Source organism: Felis catus, chromosome C2, assembly GCF_018350175.1.
Source record: "Felis catus isolate Fca126 chromosome C2, F.catus_Fca126_mat1.0, whole genome shotgun sequence".
In the NCBI taxonomy this organism is placed as follows: Eukaryota; Metazoa; Chordata; class Mammalia; order Carnivora; family Felidae; genus Felis; species Felis catus.
This window is the reverse complement of record NC_058376.1, coordinates 147960922-147980287: the sequence shown is the minus strand read 5'-3', so window position 1 is coordinate 147980287 and position 19366 is coordinate 147960922. Positions and strand designations below refer to the sequence as shown.

The following is a 19366-nucleotide window of genomic DNA, read 5'->3' as shown; positions in this document are numbered from 1 at the left end:
GAGACATGTCTAGTAAGAAGCTGTTGCAGCCAATGTCAAAGAGGTTGCTGCCTGTTTTCTCCTATATGACTTTGATGGTTTCCTGTCTTAAATTTAAGTCTTTTATCTATTTGAGTTTATTTTTCTGTATGGTGTAAGAAAGTGGTCCAGTTTCATTCTTTTGCATGTCGCTGTCCAGTTTTCCCAGCACTATGTGCTGAAAAGACAGTCTTTTTTCATTGAATATTCTTTCCTGCTTTGTCAAAGATTAGTTGGCCATACATTTGTGAGTCCAATTCTGGGTTCTCTATTCTGTTCCATTGATGTGAATGTCTGTTTTTGTGCCAGTACCATACTGTCTTGATGATTATAGCTTTGTAGTATAGCTTGAATTCTGGGATTGTGATGCCTCCTGCTTTGGTTTTCTTTTTCAAGATTTCTTTGGCTATTTGGGTCTTTTCTGGCTCTGTACAAATTTTAGAATTATTTGTTCTAGCCCTGTGAAAAATACTGAGGTTATTTTGATAGCAATTGCATCCCCAATGTTTATAGCACTGCTGTCAACAATAGCCAAATTATGGAAAGAGCCCAAATGTCCATCAACTGATGAATGGATAAAGAAAATGTGGTGTATACACACACACACACACACACACACACACACACACGCATACACACACACATACACACACTGGAATATTACTCATCAATCAAAAAGAATGAAAGCTTGCTTATTTACAACAACATGGATGGAACTAGAATGTATTATGCTAAGCGAAATAAGTTAAAGACAAATATCATATGATTTCACTCATATGTGGAATTTAAGAAACAAAACGGATGAACACAGGGGAAGGGAAGGAAAAATGAGATAAAAACAGAGAGGGAGGCAAACCATAAGAGACTCTTATATACAGAGAACAAACTGAGGGTTGCTGGAGGCGGGGGTCGGGGGGGTGGGGGATGGGCTAGGTGAGAGATGGGCAATAAGGAGGGCACTGTGGGGATGAGCACTGGGTGTTGTATGTAAGTGATGAATCACTGGGTTCTACTCCTGAAACCAATACTACACTGTATGTTAACTTGAATTTAAATAAGTTAATTAAAAATAATAATAATAATAATTCATAAAAGAAATCAGAATCAGTGTAAAAATATTTTAAATTTTTTATTTTTGGCAAGAATATTCTTGATCTTTTTGATCAAGAATGCATATGTATGTATAATGTACATTAAACTTAAATTTACAACTTAATGAATTTTTACCTAGGTACACACACATAACTACCATCTAGATCAAGAACTAGAACATTCCCAGGATCTTCCTCTTGCTCCTTCCTAATCAATATGCACTCCCTCAACCAACCCCAGGCATTTCACTGTTTGTTGGTTTGTTTGTTTTTAAGATATTTCCTAACCATGGACTCATAAAATGGCAGAACTGATCCAAAATGCTTATAGTACTGATGACACAGTGGAAACTCAGTAGCCAAGTGATCCTCTCAAGGTGATTAATTTGCTGTCTGGGCTGATTCTAGAACTTAGAACCCAATTCTAGTCCAGTGGTTCTTAAAGTGCTTCCCCCAAACGGGCAGGACAACATCACATGAAAACTAGTTAGAAATGTAAATTCTTATCTATCCCTCACTCCTACCCACTGAATCAGAAACTCTGAGGAAGGGCTCCGTGATCTGCGTCTGAACATGCATGCTCTCTAGCTGATTCTCATGCTCACTCAGGTTTGAGACACTGGACTACACCAAAGTCTATAAATCAAATATTAATTAGAGTTCACAAAGTTCTCGTTAATTGTGAAATTTTACTTAATATCAGACATAGGCTAATTTTAAGGGATATTTAGGAAGCATGGATACCCATCTATACTAGAAAATCAATAAAAAAAAAATACCCAGTAGTAGAATGGTGTGGAAAATAATATGAGTTCTGCTATTCATTAGCCATACAGCTTGGACAGGACCCTCTACCTCTTTGAGCCCTAGTTGTTTCTAGGTGTAAAATGACTCTAGTATGTCAGCTCCTAGATTGAATCTTGACCGTGCTTATATTTTGTTTGATCTGCCCAGAAATCTGGCTGATTTGTCTGCTTGTTTGTTTTAAACTAATTGCTACGATAGGAGCAGTTAGTAGTCATCAAATATCCGACTTCTCCTTTTCATTTCCCTGCCTTCTTTGGAATCAAGCAACCCCACCTCATCAATGGCTTGTGAAATGAAATGCTGTATGTTACTTCCTGGCCAAGGCACCTAAGAGCTGGTGTGCACCTTTATCTCTTCCTTCCCCTGCAGTGGGGCCTTGGAAACCATATACTGAGTTGGCAGCATCATAAGATAAAGGGATCCTGGTTCCTTGAGTCACCAGATGGAGGAAAATTCTGGCCACCTGCATGTGATTCTGTATGGTGTGCTTTTTGTATGGGGAATTGGTCACATTATTTTTAAATTTGGGAAATTTTACACATACACAAAATCTGTATTCCTGACTCGTCTTAAGAATGAGAAGAGGGTCAACTGGGTGGCCCAGTTGATTAAGCATCTGACTTCAGCCCAGGTCATGATCTCATGGTTCGTGGGTTGGAGCCCTGCATCGGGCTCTGTGCTGACAGCTGGAACCTGGAGCCTACTTTGGATTCTGTGTCTCCCTCTCTCTCTCTCTGCCCCTCCCCTTTTCATGCTCTCTCTCTCTCAAAAATGAATGTTAAAAAAAATAAAAAGATGATCTGGCAATGCTGGGCTTGAATTCCTAAACAGCAATAATTGTCTAGAGCTGGGTGATGCCTCCCCATCTTGCACCCATTTTCCCCAATGTCCTCACCATTTCCTCTAGAAGACATTTCCTTTAATAAGCCCCAACAATACAGCTGAATGTAAGTTGCCACTTGACATCATTGTTGTAGTCATTTTCTTATAATCAAGAGGAAAGTGAAATATCTGTGTATGCATATTCCTAACAAAAATAACAAAAGTGGGGAAATTAAATACAGATCATGAGGGTTATGTGAAATTACAAGTGAGCAGTGTTCTTTGTGGAAGAGGAGAGAACATTTCTAAATGTTTAATGTTCAAAGTGTGGCCATGTCAAAAGAAGGCAATTTAATGTGCTATTCTGAAGTGGCCTATAGGAAGATCTGGGTGTTGGGCAAAAATGCCTGCTAAAAATTAACTAAAAAATAGGGCTTAAATTTCAACAGAGGTTCTTTTTGAGAATAAAATAAACTGTACTTCTGTGAATATAGTTACATATGAAATGAGAAAATTATACCCTACTTGCTTCATTCATTTGCCTGCCTAGTCCCTAGAGGCATTTGATTCTGAGGATTGAAGGGGAGAGAACAAATGAAGAATACCTAACATGGTATGCAGAATATACAGCTTGGTGCCTGGCATGTAGCTGACTCCAAAAATGTTAGTTTCCTTTCACTTAGTTTATTTATCTTGATCGCAGAAAAGAACACTGGAATCTATTTCCAACTTTACTCTAAAGTCCAACAGTTCAATATGTACGTACAATCAAGAAGACCAACAAACTGGGCCACTTCCAACAAGGTGAGGAGAATCAGAGGGGAGAGCAAAGCAGGAAAGGAGTGACTTCTTTATCAAGAGAGAAGAGATTTTAATTCCTCGGTCTGAAAAAACAAAGGTTTGACAAGCGACATGATCAAAACTATGAAGTCTTAGATGCAAGGTGTAGAAGGTAAGGCTGTTGTTCAGTATATATTTCCCCCATCTCTTTCCCTCCCCACCTCCATGGGAAAATAGTACTTCCCAATCCCATGGATGTCAGACTTGGCCATATGGCTTGTTTTGGCCAATGGAATGTGGCCTCTGGAAGCTTCTGACCTCCACCAGGAGAAGAGCATGGTCTAGCCTTCAGCCTGGACCACAGAATAAGCCCCATGGAGCAGATACACAATCTGGAACCAATTTACACTGACCTGCAGACCCACAGCCATCAATATGTGCTTAGTGTTGTATGCCACTGAATTTGGGAGCACCCTTTTATTCTGCCTTAACTGCAGCAGAAGTTCACCACTATGGAAGGTGTATATGATGAAGGACTTTCCTAATCCCCCAAATGCCAGGACTAGGCATCTAGAAATTATTCTATCTGAAACTTTAAAAGAGAAATCATTTTTATTTGGTACCTCTTCTTCAAAGCTCCCACTCTTAACTTAGATGCCCCTTCTCTCCATTGCCCCGAACTGTTTAGTTTTAGCCATACACTGTAGGTAGATTTTCCCCATCTAATTATTCCCTCAAAATGATCTGTCCTTTGGGCCATGCCTTCAGTTTTGCTTTCTCTCTAATAAAAATAATGAAGGCTAATAAGGGCTCCTGGGTGGCGCAGTCGGTTAAGCGTCCGACTTCAGCCAGGTCACGATCTCGCGGTCTGTGGGTTCGAGCCCCGCGTCAGGCTCTGGGCTGATGGCTCGGAGCCTGGAGCCTGTTTCCGATTCTGTGTCTCCCCCTCTCTCTGCCCCTCCCCCGTTCATGCTCTGTCTCTCTCTGTCCCAAAAATAAATAAACGTTAAAAAAAAAATTAAAAAAAAAAATAATGAAGGCTAATAAGGGCTCCTGGGTGGCTCAGTCGGTTAAACGTCCAACTTCAGCTCAGGTCATGATCTCCCACCCTGTGAGTTTGAGCCCCACATCGGGCTCTGTGCTAACAGCTCAGAGCCTGGAGCCTGCTTCGGATTCTGTGTCTCCCTCTCTCTCTCTGCCCCTCCCTCACTCATGCTCTATCTCTCAAAAAATAAATAAACATTAAAAAAAATTTTTTTTAAATAATGAAGGCTAATAATAAATAGCACTTTCTATGTGGCAGGCATTGTTCTAAGTGCTTGGCAAAATTTAACTCATTCAATTTTCACAGCCATCCTATGTGGTTAAGTACTACTAATATCTACATTTCATAGATGTATAAACTGAGGCATACAGCAGTTGAGTAATGGTCCCAAATAACATAGAGTTAGCAAGTGGAAGAGTAAGGGTTCAACTCAGGTAGTTTGCCCTTAGAATCCAAACTGTTCCCACTTGTTTTCTCCTTCTCCCATAGTGATGAGTTATATGGATAAACTAATGTACATTAATTTGTTATCCAATGCTAGTTTGTTATTTCCTCAGCTAATATAAGACCATAATTCATTATATGTGTAGAGAGCCCCGAGGAAATGAATCTAATAATGGAATGTTGCCCTTATGACAAGCCATTAAGGAGATGATTTGAGGGTGATATCATGATCACAAACACTCTAAATGAAAGCCAAAGAATTAGCAAACTGAAAACTTGAAAGAAGTAATTTTTTTGGGGGGTCGGGGGGAGGAGTGAATCCTGTCTTTTGATGGTGTGTGAGGAACACGAGTTGGGTCAATGAAAACCCAAATGCCAATTAGGAGCTTTCCCATTCTAAAAGGGTGAGGTAAGTTGGATTAAATTCTCCTTGTGGAGGCTGGGCAGTCCTTCTCCAGGATTTCAGGTTCCACCTCCTCATGCTTGTTTGGATCTTGGCTCAGGGGTTGTAAGGCAGCTTCAGCCCTATCATCCCTGCATCATGTCTACATATAAAACACCACTTCTTTAGAAGTTCCCACAAAAATATCAATGAGACCAAGCGCATGATTGTTTCATTTTTACTAAAAGCATGTTAAGACACAGAGAAAGTGGGGGCTGGCTCAGTCAGAAGAGCAGGTGACTCTTGATCTTGGGATTGTGAGTTCAAGCCCCACACTGGGTGTAGAGATTACTTAAATAAACTTAAAAAAAAAAAAAAAGAGGGGCGCCTGGGTGGCTCAGTTGATTGAGCTTCCGACTTTGGCTCAGGTCATGATCTCGCAGTTCGTGAGTTCAAGCTCCACATCATGTTCTGTGCTGACAGCTCAGAGCCTGGAGCTTCAAATTCTGTTTCTCCCTCTCTTTCTGCCCTTCCCCCCACTCATGCTGTGTGTGTGTGTGTGTGTGTGTGTGTGTGTGTGTGTGTGTGTGTGTGTCTCTCTCTCAAAAATAAACATTAAAAATTAAAAAAAAAAAGACACAGAGGAAGGGATCATATCACAGACTACACAGCCATCTGTCATCTCATGAGGCCCCAACCAGTTCTGCAGGTCACACTTTTTTCAAAAATACTTACACCCTCTATGGGGGCTTTTGGTGGGCAGTCCCCCAGGTCTGGCTGCTTCTCTCAAATGAAAAAGCCACCAACCCATCTGTTCCTCTAGCTTTCAGCAAGTGTTTTCCCTAGAATTCTGATAAATCCAAAAATCTCTATCTTGTTACAGTAGAAAATATTAAGAAAAACAGTGAGCTAAAATAACCTGATCTCCTACAAGAAAATCTATAAGGTATTGGAATGAATAAAAGAGTACAGCAAAATTGGTAGATATAGGCTCAATACTTAAAGACCAATAGCATGCCCCTGCATATATACATAACCTTATTATTACACTAATAATCATAAATAAATGAATCAACATATATTTACAAAGATGCCATTTAGCCTATTTGCAAAAACTATAGGGCATCTAGTGATAATTGTAACAGAAGATGTTTAATAGAACAACCTAACTATTCCTCTGAGGGATAGTGTGTTAATTAATAAAGTGTGGTTTATTCAGACAGAATTCTATATCGCAATTAAAATGAATGATCCAATGGCGCACCAGGGTGGCTCAGTCGGTTAAGCATCAGACTTCAGCTCAGGTCATGATCTCGCGGTTTGTGAGTTTGAGCCCCATGTCGGGCTCTGTACTGACAGCTCAGAGCCTGGAGCCTGCTTTGGGTTCTGTGTCTCCCTTTTTCTTTGTTCCTCCACACTCGCACTCTGTCTCTCTCTCAAAAATAAACAAACATTAAAAAATTAAAAAATAAATAAAGTGAATGATTCAAAACCCACCTATACGTCTACATGGCTCCATCTTGAAAATATAACAGTGAAAAAAGCGATTTGCAAAATTTACACATTGTATAATTCATGTAAAAATTTAAAACACACAGAACAATTGACTGTATGAATAGATATCTGTATGAGAACTAAGTTCACCTATTTTTAAGACAAAAACCGACGAAGAAAGGATCGGAAAAGTATGGGAGTAGCGTGGGCTTTCTTTAAAAAATTCTAAGAGGATGGGGCGCCTGGGTGGCGCAGTAGGTTAAGCGTCCGACTTCAGCCAGGTCATGATCTCGCGGTCTGTGAGTTCGAGCCCTGCATCGGGCTCTGGGCTGATGGCTCAGAGCCTGGAGCCTGTTTCCGATTCTGTGTCTCCCTCTCTCTCTGCCCCTCCCCCATTCATGCTCTGTCTCTCTGTTCCAATAAATAAACGTTGAAAAAAAAATTTTTTTAAAAATTCTAAGAGGATTGTATACCTTATATTTATACCATATGTCAAATATATTCAATGAAAGAATTCTAAGAGGTGAAAACTTTCTGTGGTGCTATTACATTACTTTTATATCATGTATATATTGTATTACTAATACATACTGATATGTTACTAGATTTATTTTTTGATATTTATATACTTGAAATATTTTATAATTAGAAATTAAAATGGAAATTTCATATGGGTTCAAGAAAGATTTCAATGAGATAACATTGAAAAGATGTTCATCTTCTTTAATAACTTTACTTTTACTCTTATCATGCGTATTTTTAAATGTCCAAACCAAAAAAGAAAGAAGGTTTGGCCTTTAGCAGAAGTTAGAGAGACTAACCAAATGTTGTAAAATAAGAGATTAAATTCCTTGACTGAAATTTTATCACCATAGCAGATTAGATGTGCAATAACTTGCCTGTATTTTGAGAGGTTTTTAGGTAATCATGAGACAGGGCAAGTTCCTAATACCCCAGCCCCTGAGTTTTCATATCTAGTGGCTGAACTGTAAAGTCCCTTCCAGTTTTAAAGTTTTTGAGATCTTTGTGAGAGCCTTGACCTCAGACCAGCTTATCAGGAGTGCCCTGCTCCTGGCTACAGTGAAAAGCAGCATCTCTCTCTCTCTCTCTCTCTCTCTCTCTCTCTCTCTCTCTCTCTCTCTGTCAGCTAGAAAGAATTAAGCAGGGAAGCCTCAGAATACAGAGGACAATGTGGAGCAGAAATCAATACCTACACTTGGCAAACCAATTAGGACCCAGTGGGAGACCTGAGAGGAGGGCTACTGACTGTGAAGGTCAATCCAGCAGGTAAGACAATGATTGTTCTGCCCCCTTTGACAATAGCAATGGTTAGGGAACAAGTGTATTTATTTTGTTCTTAAGTGTGGGGCTATGTATATCTTACTGCTTGTTGTAAAAATTGTATGGCAATTTAAATATAAATTTAATAGCTGCATTTTTGTTTGAAATGATTATTATGGTGAAACTATGGTTGTTGGTTTTTTTTTTTAAGAAAAAGAACCATTATTTTTTAAAGATATATATTGAAATATTTGTGGATGAAATAATGCCATGTCTTGGATTCCTTTAAAATAATTCAGAGACAGAGGAAGAGGGTGAGAGTCAAACTAAGACTGGCCATGTGCTGATTAACTACTGAAGCTTAGAGATGGGTATGTGGGGTCCATTAAACATCTCTATTGTGATACATGTTTTTAATTTTCCATACTAAAAAAAGTAAAAGTCGCACTAGTAAGATCCAATGCTTCATGAGCTAGCTTCTTTTCTGAGTTACCTACACTTGCAGAAATTCTACTCACTGTGACTTTATTTTTTTATTTTTAAAGATTTTATTTTTGAGCAATCTCTACACCCAACATGGGGCTCAAACTCACAACTCCAAGAAGAGTTGCATGCTGAACCAGCTAGGCGTCCCCACCTCCTGTGAGGTTAGGCCCACTACTTGCCTGGGGCATTTTCCCAATCGGTTCCCACAACATCTGGTATGAATTGACTTGCTTGGCATACAATGACAAACTTTTAAAACAATGTTGAAGTTGCTTTCATAATAACAGAATTCTAATAAGTTTTTAAAGAAAATTGGAATTTTCAGCTCTTTTGGGAAGGGAAACGGTCAGTCGCCCATACTGGAGGGACCAAGAAAGCATTTTTCATTTTTTATGAACTGAATTTAGATTTGTGAAGTACCTGCAATATTTTGTCCTTAATGAAAATTTATTTAATTAGAAATGCATATTATTATTTCCATGTCAGAGACAAGGAAGCTTGACCTTGCCAAGGTCATACTGCTAACATGTATGCAGCCAGGATTCCAGTCCATAACTGGATAAATCCAAAGCCTATGTTCTTTCCACTGCATACCCTTGGTTTGCGGTCCAGCAGTACAGATACCAACCTGGAAGCTTGTTAGAGATGCAGACTCACAGGCGCCACCCCAGGCTTACTAAACCAGAATGGGCATTTTAACAAGGCCACTGGGGAAGTGGGGAACACTTAAAGGATTTGAACACTGAGGAACTCTGTTCTACAGAACACCTTATAAATATGTCTCAAATAAGAGTAAATATTCCTGCTAACACATATAGAGTCCTCACTATATGTCAGATTTTATTTACTTTCTTGACAATTCTATTAGACTTGAGCAAACTAAGGCTTCAACGTTTAAACAACTTCAAGGACACACAGTAAGTGGTAGAGTTGAGATCAGAACTGAAATTGGTCTGTTTCTGGTGCCTGGACTATAACCCATTTCACATTTGCCTCACTCTAAACACAGAATCCAAATATTTTATTTCATCAAAATGATGCGAATTAGGTGTCTATATCACTCAGTTTATCATTAACATTGTTTAATCTACTACTTAGGTTCGATGATATGGACAGAGTCTAAAATGTCAGACTCAGTATGATATTGCTGCTATTTAAAATTTTAAACCATGGGCACCTGGGTGACTCGGTTAACTCTCCAACTTTGGCTCAGGTCATGATCTCACGGCTACATGAGTTCAAGCCCCACATCAGGGGCTCTCAGCACAGAGCCTTCTTTGGATCCTCTCTCTGTCCCTCCCTCGTTCGCACTCTCACTCTCTCTCTCTCAGAAAAATAAACATTTTTTAAAAATTAGAATTTTTTTTTTTTAATTTTTTTTTTTAATGTTTATTTTTGAGAGAGCATGAGCGGGGGAGGGGCAGAGAGAGAGAGACACACAGAATCTAAAGCAGGCTCCATCCTGGCTCTGAGCTGTCAGTACAGAGCACCACACGGGGCTCAAATTCACAAGCTGTGAGGTTATGACCTGAGCCAAAGTTGGACGTTTAACTGACTGAGCTACCCAGGCACCCCTCAAAAAATTAAAATTTTAAACCATGAGATCATATGGTTAATACATTTCCTAGTCTAGAGCTAGTATATGAAAAATAATATATGTGTGTTTATGCGTGTTTATATATATAAACACACATTAACACTATAAAAATATGCGTATAAACAAAGATACATAAACACACACATATATAGATATGTATCTATTTACATATATCAAGGTGCAAATTCCAGTGGGTTATCTGGCTATTCCTCATTTACCAATGGATGAACTGAAATATAAGATGAGGTTCACCTAAATTTACTGAGGAAAGATCAGAAAGGACATTCTGCGTCTTGATTTCACTTTTACATTACTAGGCAACTCTATGTTTTCCAGTAGTAAAAAGTTAAGGATCACTAGACTCTCCTTAAACAACTCTTTGATCTTATAGAGTATCAAATAACTGATTCATTTTGCTTAAAAGAAACTTCCCACTGGGCAATTCTTTGATCTTCTGCCATCTGCGGAAAAAAGAAACATATATAATGCTTTTGTTGGTACAGACTATAATAGGTTATACTTCTGGGCTTACTTTTAGTAAAAGCACCAAGAAAGTATAATTAGTTCTAGACTAAAGCAGACTAAATTGTTATGAATATGATACCACCTGCAGTTACAAAAGGCAGCATATTTCTTTTTCTTTTTTTTTTTTTTAATTTTAACGTTTATTTATTTTTGAGACAGAGAGAGACAGAGCATGAACAGGGGAGGGGCAGAGAGAGAGGGAGACACAGAATCCGAAACAGGCTCCAGGCTCCGAGCTGTCAGCACAGAGCCCGACGCGGGACTCGAACTCACGGACCGTGAGATCATGACCTGAGCCAAAGTCGGATGCTTAACCGACTGAGCCACCCAGGCGCCCCAAGGCAGCATATTTCTAAAAATACCAGGGAGTTTTGGGGCGCCTGGGTGGCGCAGTCGGTTAAGCGTCCGACTTCAGCCAGGTCACGATCTCGCGGTCCAGGAGTTCGAGCCCCGCGTCGGGCTCTGGGCTGACGGCTCAGAGCCTGGAGCCTGTTTCCGATTCTGTGTCTCCCTCTCTCTCTGCCCCTCCCCCATTCATGCTCTGTCTCTCTCTGTCCCAAAAATAAATAAACGTTGAAAAAAAAAAATACCAGGGAGTTTCATATTTTTTCCATTTTGTCTCACGTAGAGCACCAAAGCAGAAAAACTTAATGATCTTTATTGTCTCATGTTTGCGGATCTCAATCTATGAAATCCGTTACTAGATATCTTCTCCTGTAGGAAGTAAGGAGGGTGGCAGAGTGTAACACTGGAAACCTAAGAAGTAACATTAAAATCACTATTTTTAAAAAAAAAAAAAAGGTAATGGAATTGAACTTCAGAGTATTAGAGTATTTAATCACAAGGAAATGCAATCTTCCAAAAATATATGTAATAAATATCCAACTAACTATAATCAGTGAACCTTTCTTCTTCTCAGTGGTAAAGAACAGATTAAAACCACAATGGCAACTAAGCATTCTAAAAATCCTATTATGTATTTTAAAATATATAAGCAGTGAATTACAACATTTAGATGAAGAGTAAACATTCTTTTAGCCTAGAAGATAAGTCTCTTTGCTTTCCCTGTGCATTGCACTGACTATCCATGAATGTGAATTGATTTACACATTGTTCCCTTTCATTCATCACTATTTTCCAGAAATGGATAGGGATATCATAGCAAGGAGCTGAGTTTGAAATGAAAAGGCAATTCTAACTATCACCTCACCCTGGAATTTAAAACATATTCAGGAGGTATTCTTTTTCAATGATAAATTTCTAAACAAATGAAAAATTTTTTCTCTATAAAATTTAATCCTAAAGTATGCTTGTACACAAACACATACATTTGCATACACAGTATTTATTGTTTAAAGGGACGTGGGTTTCACTTGATTCCCTTTCTAGTGTTTTCTATGAAGGAAAAACAAAAATGCCAAGAGAGTCTATTTCTCCTGTCAGGTATTTATTTCCCCAACCATTTCTTTATGAAGTTCTGTGAGGGCTGACCTGATAAAATCGTAGGTAGGAGGGAGGTTAGGTCTGTAATTCAAGGGACTGGTGACCAAAAAATGAATTAGATACCCATCATTTCATTCATTCTATGCAGGTACGTAGAATGAGATAAACATGACTCAAAGAAAAGCAAAAATAAGCAACACTGGGCATCTGTTTTCCCTCTAATTGGATCCCTGGAACCCCTACTGGGAGAGAGTGTAAGCAAGGGCTCTGCCAGTTCTAATATTACCATTTTGTTAACTAATAAATAAATAAATAAATAAATAAATGTACAGAGAGAGAGAGAGAGAGAGAGAGAGAGAGAGAGAGAGATATGGATGGGGACTATTAAATCCCTGAAGCTCTTTCCAACACTATTTTATTATTTGAGTTGCTGACAGAGTCAAACTTCAAGAGTCCACTCATCTTGCTTCTTTCTTTCTTTTTCTTTTTTTCTTTTCGCTTTTTAGCTGGCATTTCTATCAACTGTGATTACCAAGATTTGGCACAGTGGGTGAAGCCAGTCTTATCTGAAAATCTGTTGAAGGCAGTCTGTGGGAGCTGGTACAGTAGGAAGCAACTCAAGGGGTGACTACCTTGTCCCAGTTCTCAAACACAGAGGAAGGCATCCCCAACAAAAAGAGGAAGTGGCCTGTATCACCTCACCTCAGCCCCACAGAAGGCTCCTCTCCCAAACTGCTTTTCTGCAGAGCTCTAGCACCTGCCAAATGACCCTTTTTCTTGAGATAAAGAAATACCCAACTGTAGCCTTTAAGAAGCTGATGGGTGAGTGGGAGATGATGGTCAACAGAGAAAGAAGAGAGACATGTAGCTCCCAGGAGACAGAAAGTTGGAGAAAGGAAGAGCTGTCTCTCTTCTGGGTAGTGTTCCATTTCCCACTTCCAGACCCCAAGGCTCAGCTGAATTAGAAACCAGACTAAAGAAGACATTTGTGGTACACCTTGGGGCATCCCAGTAGGACTAAGCACTTCCTCATATAATAGCAGGGTACTGTTAGTAATGAACTTAAGTCCAGAACCTCCAAGAAAAGGTAAATCTGGGGGTGCCTGGGTGGCGCAGTCGGTTAAGCATCCGACTTCAGCCAGGTCACGATCTCGCGGTCCGTGAGTTTGAGCCCCGCGTCAGGCTCTGGGCTGATGGCTCGGAGCCTGGAGCCTGTTTCCGATTCTGTGTCTCCCTCTCTCTCTGCCCCTCCCCCGTTCATGCTCTGTCTCTCTCTGTCCCAAAAATAAATAAACGTTGGAAAAAAAAATTTTTTTTTTAAAAAGAAAAGGTAAATCTGTATTCACATAATCTGTTAAAGCAAGAGAATACATAATACATTTGAGAAAGCTTTATATCAAAAAATGATTAAAATATTGTAAAAAGGAGGTCCTGCTTTTAAGTATTGCAGTGCAGAATTTTTGTACCCTCTTCACACACACAAACACTACATCATCCTCCTCCTCCTGAAATTTTAGAACCCTGGTGACAAGGAGTAAATCTTCTCATTTATTCATACTTTCAACAAATAACAAGAAAACATTATACCCTCTAAGAAGGTAATAAGTGTTATGGTAAACAGAAAGGGAAGTCAGGTCAGAAGACTCAGAAATGGCAGGGTTCAAGTTGCAGTGTTAAACAGGGAGATCAGGGTAGACCTCATCAAGAAGCTGAGACCTGAGCAGAGACTTGCAGGAGTGGGAGTTAGCCAAGTGGCTGTCTGGGGGAAGATACTGACTTGGTTGCACCTCACCTCCTTCAAGGCAGAGGAAACAGCTAAAGCAAAATGATAAACAATACGTTTAAGGACAGCAGGGGGACCGATGTGGCTAGATGAGAGAAATCAAGAGAGGGAGTGGAGCAGAAAAGTTGAGAGAGGCAGTAGGGGCCAGGTCCTGTACAACCACATGGGTCATTGTAAGGATGTTGGCTTTTATGAGGAGCTACTAATGGGGTTTTGAGTAGAGAAGTGACATGATCTGGCTTATATTTTTTAAACTTTTTTTTTTTAATGTTTATTTTTGAGAGAAAGAGAGACAGAGTGTGAGCAGGGGAGGGGCAGAGAGAGAGGGAAACACAGAATCCAAAGCAGGCTCCAGGCTTGGAGCTGTCAGCACAGAGCCCGATGTGGAGCTTGAACCCACACACTGTGAGATCATGACCTGAGCTGAAGTCAGATGCTTAACTGACTAGCCACACAGGTGGCCCTGATCTAGCTTAAATTTTTAAAGGATCCCTCTAGCTGCCATGTTGAAGAGCTTTTTATAGTAATTTAGGCAAAAGATGATAGCTCAGCCCAAGGTGGTATCAGTAGATGAGTGATAAGAAGTTTGATTGTGGGTATATTTGGAAGGTAGAGACTACAGGATTCCTAATGAATTCAATGTGGGGTGTGTGAGAAATAGAGAAGTCAAGAAAGATTGGGAAAAAAGGAATTGCTACCCAGTGGGAAGTCCTTGGGTTGAGGAACTTTTTCCAGGGTAGGTCAGAAATTCAGCTTGGGGGGCACCTGGATGGCTCAGTCAGTTAAGTGTCCAAGTCTTGATTTCAGCTTAGGGCATGATCTCATAGTTTGTGAGATAGAGCCCCAAGTCAGGCTCTGGGCAGAGCCCGCTTAGGATTCTCTCTCTCTGTCTGTCTTTCTCTCCCCCTTTCTCTTTGCCCCTCCCCCGCTCTTGCTTCCTCTCTCTTTCTGTCTCTCAAAATAAACCTTAAAGAGGTGCCTTGGTGGCTCAGTCGGTTAAGCTCCCGACTTCAGCTCAGGTCATGATCTCACAGCTCATGGATTCAAGCCCTGAGATCAGAGCCTAGAGCTTGTTTCGAATTCTGTGTCTCCATCTTTCTCTGTCCCTCCCCAAATCACGCTCTGTCTCTGTCTCTCTCAAAAATAAACTTTAAAAATTTTTTTTAAAAATCTTAAAAAAAATTGCTCAGCTTGGAACATGTTGAGTTTGAAATATGCTATTAGATATCCAAGTGAAGATGTGGAATAAGCAGTTGGATGTATTAGTCTGGAGTTCCACATGGAGGCTCTGGGCTAGAGAGACAAATTTGGGAGTTTTTATCATACATTTGAATATTAAAGTACATAAAGAATTAAAGTAAAGTATCATACATTTGAGAATTATCATACATTTGAGACTGGATGAGGTCACCAAAATTAGAGAAGAGGAACAAAGACTGAGCCCTGCAGTCCTTCAACATTAAGTGGTGGAAATGAGGAAATGGTGAAGACTGAGAAGGAGCAGCTAGTGAGGCAGGGAAAGAACAAGGAGAACATGGTGACCTGGAAGCCATGTGAAGACAGATATCCACACGGAGTGACCAACTGTATAATGTGCTGCTGATGGGTTAAGAAAAACAAAGACAGAGATCTGGATTTAGCAAAAAGGAGGTATAAGAGCAGTCTTTGTGGAGTCAGAGGGGCAAAAGTCTAATTAAGGTGGGTTATAAGGGCAAAGGGGAGGAGGAATTGAAAACACCAAATAGAGACAACTATTTGAAAGAATTTTTCTGTTAAAGAGAAGAAATAAATACAGCAGTAGCTGGTGAAGAAGTAGGGTTAAAAGAGATTTCTTTCTTTTTTTTTTTTTAAAGTTTATATATTTGAGAGAAAGAGAGGGAGAGGGAGAGGGTGAGAGAGTGGGGGAGGGGCAGAGAGAGAGGGACAGAGAGAATCTGCACTGTTAGCATGGAGCCTGACTCAGTCTCTAACTCACAAACCATGAGATCATGACGTGGGCCCATATCAAGAGTCGGACGCTTAATTGACCTAGCCACTCAGGTGTACCTCTTTTCTTTCTTTTTCTCTCTTTTTCTTTCTTTCTTTCTTTCTTTCTTTCTTTCTTTCTTTCTTTCTTTCTTTCTTTCTTTCTTTCTTTCTTTCTTTCTTTCTTTCTTTCTTTCTTTCTTTCTTTCTTTCTTTCTTTCTTTCTTTCTTTCTTTTAGAATGGAAGAATGTTAATGAAATGATCCAGTGGAGATCAAAAATGATTATATAGAGAAAGAGGGGACAATTGTTGGATCAATGTCCTAGAGTTGAGAAGAGATGGAATCTAGTATGTAAGTATTTTAGTGTAAGAATATGAATTTTCTTCCTATGATAATTGGCAGGAAAATTGATATGAAAGTGCAGATAGTGGATGGAGGTGCAAATGTGTTAGTGGAAATCTAGAGGCTTCCAAAGAACACATAACAAAAGGGGGGGGGAAGCAAAGAACACATAACAAAAGATAAGGAATAAGAATAGCTTTGAATTGCCCAGTGGCAACATTAGAATCTAGCCGACTGGGTGGCTCAATTGGTTAAGGGTCCGACTTTGGGTCAGGTCATGTTCTCATGGCTTATGAGTTCCAGCCCCAAGTTGGGCTCTGTGTTGACAGCTCAGAGCCTGGAGCTTGCTTTGGATTCTGTATCTCCCTCTCTCTCTCTGCCCCTCCCTGACTCTCTCTGTCTCTCTCTCTCAAAAATAAATAAACATTAAAAAAAATTATAATCTAGTTGACACGAGGTCAAGGCCTTTAAAAACCTAAGGGAATATAATTAGCAAAATAAGAATTTTATACCCAGCCAAACTATCACAAAGTGAGTATAGACTAAATGCATTTTCAAACATAAAAGGTGCGCTGGATATCTTCCATTTGTCCCTCCAGATCCACTGTCCACCCTTCTCTACCCTTCTTTGTGCTCTGGGAGGTAGACTTGCATGGACTGCTACACTTGAATTCTCTTGTCCTACAGCTTCTGGTTAGATTTGCCCAACATGAGACATTGGCAAGATACCAGGGGGCAGAAAGAGAGAATTCAGCACTGTGTTCCTTTACTGAAGTCATAGATCTTATTGAGCAATCCTTTCCTATAGCTGCAGGTCTTTCTGGATTCTAGTCAACATTCCTTCCTCTTTCCCCTTTAGGCTTAAATCTTCCTGCTCTTGCTAGCCCCATTTTGATACTGTTCACACCTTTGTAAATAGTTCTTCTTTAAGCTTTCATTCAGCACTGCCTTAGTAATGCCATTTTTTCCCTGGCTAGACCTTGGCTGGATACACAGGTCTCCAAAAATGTACCCATACACCTTTTCTTACAAAACTAGTGAAGTTCTCTAATAAAATTAGAAGAGAACACAGGAATGCAGCAAAGGGAATCCCCAGAATAATGGCAGGAGAAGATCTCCAGATGACTGCTGTGTATTAGGCACATAGAATAACCAATTCAAATTGAAGCAGTCCAGAAAATTCTTGAAGATGTCTTTAAGATGAAATTGTTTGAATACCTAATGAGAAGTTTTACACAACTGGGACAAGAATTTGAAACTGAATTATAGTTAAGGGCATAGAAATTTAAGCAAATGAAAATCCAAATATTACATGTAACAAAAAGTTGGGCAAGAAAGAAAAGTAATCATAGTACAGGAAGTAGCTCAGTTGTAAATACCATTCATGTAACAAAAATTCCAAGGGACTTCTTTCCTTTTATAGTCTTCCTTATATTACAAAGGTTCTCTATGTATGTTATGTAGAGATTTCTATACAGGCTATTTACCATGACAGCGTCTAAAGTTGCCAGGACATTTATCCTAATGTAATTTGACCTAACCTCTTGGGACAGTGGGAAGTCAAAATCTCAGTTTATCTACCGCCAACCTGTGGGGTAAATTACTTAATTTCACGGATTCTTTACAATGTATGAGGATTGCAAACCATAACACATAGTGTGCCTGGTACATAGTAGGCACTCATAAATGACCACCCTTGTCAACCATCTTAATGGGAAAATGCTGGATAGGGATATTATAAAACCACAAGAAATACAACTTTGACCTCAATATAAGTAGGTAACTGGGCATCTAGAAGTCATGGGGCATTAAAAGCCTGACACTATCATACACTTGATACTTCCCAGGTTAAGTAAATATGATATGGAACTGACAACTCTGTACATGAACAAAATTGAGGGGGAAAAATGCTCTGACATTTTCTAGGCCATTTTACATGAATCATCCCGTTTGATCTTCATAAATTTTCTAGGTCCTTTTATCCCCATCTTACAGATAAGGAAACTGAGACTCAGAGAGGTTAAGGAAATGGCCTATGGTTACTGATAACCTGTCTCCAAAGCCTTCTAGGCTTCTAACTGTACTGTTAATGTAGAACAAATACAGTCTTTAGCTGTGGATTTTGTCACTAGCCTAAGAGCAACGATCAGATTACGTATCAGCAAGTGATCTTCAAATATGACAGCAATAATGTACAAAGAGCTGGACTATTTTAAGCAAAGGCTCTGACAAGGTGTACCAGGACAGAGCCTTAAAACCACCAACTCTTTCTGGAGGCGGGGCTCAGACATTCAAATAAATTTAGCCAGTAAAGTTATGATAGAGAGGGAGTTATTTTAGGGCTACTTTAGGTTCTTTTCCATCTGCGTATGCCCAGTGCCAACTGTGCCTGCCATAGTAAGTGCTGAATAAACGTCTGTTGACTGGATATATGGATGACTCACCTACAGGGTCTTGTCAAATCTCACACGGAGCATCTCCTACAAAAACTTCGACGCTATTATTAAAGCAAGCCCTGTCAATACTTTTTCTGTCACGCAGCTGCTCAGGGGCTGGGAGAATCTGCTCCAGATGTGGAGTCAAGACGGAGGAACACGGCGCCACGTGAGACTGCAAAGTAGAGAGCCCAGAAATCTCGGACCGCACTAACTCTCCGGACACGGGCTGCACAAAGCCTCTTTTGCGGCTGGGCGGCCCGTTCCCATCTTGGCACCGGGGAAGTGTCGGTGTAGGCGGGTGACCGCCGTTCGGTCTGAATCGGGGGTTGGGGGGGGGGGACAGCAATGACAGTGCAGGAATTCCACGCCGGCTGCGGGGTTTGTAGACCCGACTGAAGAGTGGGAGGGAGCACTGCTCACCTGACACACCCCAACCGGCTGTGCTGCAGCCCACAGCTGCGGGTGGGGGGCGGGAGACGCCTCACTACGCTGAGTTCAGAAGTGGGGCTGCAGCGCAACCGCCAGCCAGGTCGCCCGCGCACGCGCATTCCTTACGCGCGCCCGCCAGACAGCAGCGCATGCGCAGTGCGTCCTCCCTCGCTCCGTCAGTCCCTGCAGGGC

General features: G+C 40.3%; 1 long non-coding RNA gene across 1 annotated transcript; it reads right to left on the bottom strand.

Annotated features, from left to right (window-relative positions):
* Positions 1–1128: 1128 nt before the first annotated feature.
* On the bottom strand, positions 1129–18881 carry LOC123380165. The gene is made up of 2 exons (XR_006585623.1): positions 18752–18881; positions 1129–3622 (listed from the first exon to the last, which is right to left on the bottom strand). It is a non-coding gene; the product is annotated as an uncharacterized LOC123380165 (long non-coding RNA).
* Positions 18882–19366: the final 485 nt, after the last annotated feature.